We start from the raw sequence: 2,337 nt of genomic DNA, 5'->3' as shown, positions 1-2,337 counted from the left end.
AATAATAATAATAATAATAATAATAATAATAATAATAATAATAATAATAATAAATATTATTGTTGTTGTTGTTACCCAAAAAAGCTTTGTCTACACAGAAAAATAATGTCGCACACACATTTTCACGTGAATACGTACCAGCTGATATTAACTGATATATCCACACAAATCTCACAATAAGTTTTAGGCCTACTCTCGAGTCACATAAGTATAATTGCTTTTCTGCACGCCGATAGCCTTCAGCTGTAAAGCACTTTAAATAACATTATTATACTACAGCCACACACGCATTTCCAAATTAATACGCAGCAGTTGATAATAACTGATAATACTCCACACAAACCTCTCAATTACGCTTTAGAAGCCTACTCAACTCTCTATTCACAATTGGGCCTACTGTCGATCCACCTTAGCAATGACTTGCACTGCACAGTACACACGGACGATAGCCTTGAGCTTTGAAACACGTCGTTGGATTGATTCAGCCCGTTCAACGCCCGCTGAACGGTCGACAAGCATCTATAATAGGCTGCCTTTCTTGCGGATTTATGCATCAATTCAGACTATGATCTTGCCCTAATCAGTTCACGTTAACCCCTTACGGTACTAGTAATATCCCCCCCCCCCTTTTTTGCATACATGTCAAGCCATTTTGATGAATGGATTTTTATTAGGGAGGGAGGGGGTTGGGATGGGTGGGGAGTTTGTGGTTTGGGGGGGGGGGGAGGGTTAACGCCGTTAGTGTCCATTTAAAAACGCATAATTTCTCTGTAGATTGTACGGTACTGTATAACATTGATTAAACAAAGACATACACAAAAATCATAAATCAATAACATTTTTAAAGATGTAGATTTGTGGATTCCAAAGGCATTCAAACTTTGGAAAAGGGGCTCTCGTGGCCCAGAGGTTAAGGTGTTGGGCTCTCACTCAAAAGGTCCCGGGTTCGAATCCGGGTAGCGACCGAAAAAATGTTCTTCTCTAAAATTGTCTCCTTTCACCTCCTTTCCTGCTCTCTAGCAATGTTCTGTCGTCTGCTTTCGTCTCCTCTTTCTGCCCCCTCCCCCTCACCTCCGTTGTCCCTTCCTCTTGGCTCCAGGCTCTTTCTGCAGCATTGTAGTGCTACTCCTTTGCTCATTCTTACTGCTGTCTTTCAGCCGCATCCCTGATCTTCTCGTAGGAAAGATCTACACCTAGCTTTCTCGGACAAGGGAGAAAAATCTAGGAGGGCCCGTGTGCAAGTTGCGCGCGTTAAAGATCCCTTGGTAGTCTAAATTCGATAAGAGTAGGCTTCGGCCGCCACCCGGGCATAATTCAAAATTTCCTATCAACTGAAAAAGTTCAATGTGTCCAGTGCGCTGATACAAGCTCATGCAGTTGCAAGCACCGTCAAACACGGAAATCACCAAACTTAGGTGGCCATTTTGTCACTAAGTTTGCCTCTGACATCAGACGACCTCCATCTCCTTCAACCGTAAATATCTATTCAAGAAGATAGATAGGTATCTTTTCCCATCAAAAACAAGGTATATGAACGACCTTCTGATAGTACCAAAAACTTCATCACCAACAGTTGACGGGCGCAAGATTCCACCGTGTCGATCATTGAGTCGATAGTGCCGTAAAACATCTACCCAATCAATCAATTAACCACCGTGTCGATCATTGAGTCGATAGTGCCGTAAAACATCTACTCAATCAATCAATTAACCGCCGTGTCGTTGACCCTTTATGATTCATCAATGCCTTTCTCCCCCCTGAATCAGGGTACAGGCCACGAACAAACACTTTCGACCTCTCCCTATCCTGGGCAGGCCTTTTGATGTTACTCCATGTTGTCCCACTTTTCTGTACATCAATTTCTGTGACTCTTCTCCGAGTTCCACGTGGTCTTCCTGTCGGTCTTTTACCCTATTGGAGAGAAGACAATGAACGTGTTTCTGGCCTGTGGAGACGAGAGTGGCCACATGGCGGGTCGTGTTGATAAACCCTTGTGAGTTGTTTGTTTTAGTGGAGTTTTACAGCATGTAGCACAATTAGGTCATACAAGTGCCTCAGATTTAAGGTGTCGCAAGAGATTTTCAAACACAGTAAACGGAGGAGAGATAATGACGATAGAAAAAAAATGAGCAAACCACATCAAAGCACACCCGCTAACCACCGACCTTGTAAGTTGCACGCTTGAACTTGTGCATGCAACTCTCTGTTTGGATAAGCTCAAGGTCTACTATAACTTAGGATATGACGTAGAAGTCTCAGACAGATAACATGCTTTGTATATTATAATTATAAATAACTCTCACTACCCGCATTCCCGAACAGCGTACATAGCACTTT

The 2,337-nt window shown here is 42.7% G+C and overlaps 1 protein-coding gene across 2 annotated transcripts in view; it reads right to left on the bottom strand.

Annotated features, from left to right (window-relative positions):
• LOC101849813 (elongation of very long chain fatty acids protein 7) overlaps positions 1 to 429 on the bottom strand; it is a 23,391-nt gene extending 22,962 nt beyond the window's left edge. The window contains exon 1 of one of the 2 annotated variants that reach the window (XM_005090068.3): positions 344 to 429. The gene's annotated coding sequence lies outside the window, so the exon portion shown is untranslated. Of the gene's footprint in view, positions 1 to 138; positions 278 to 343 lie in introns of those variants that run through there. The other variant, XM_005090067.3, reaches the window with a different exon arrangement.
• Between the last annotated feature and the right edge of the window lie 1,908 nt (positions 430 to 2,337).

This window comes from Aplysia californica, unplaced genomic scaffold (genome assembly GCF_000002075.1).
Source record: "Aplysia californica isolate F4 #8 unplaced genomic scaffold, AplCal3.0 scaffold00012, whole genome shotgun sequence".
Lineage (NCBI taxonomy): Eukaryota > Metazoa > Mollusca > Gastropoda > Aplysiida > Aplysiidae > Aplysia > Aplysia californica.
This window is presented reverse-complemented; position numbering and strand designations above follow the sequence as displayed.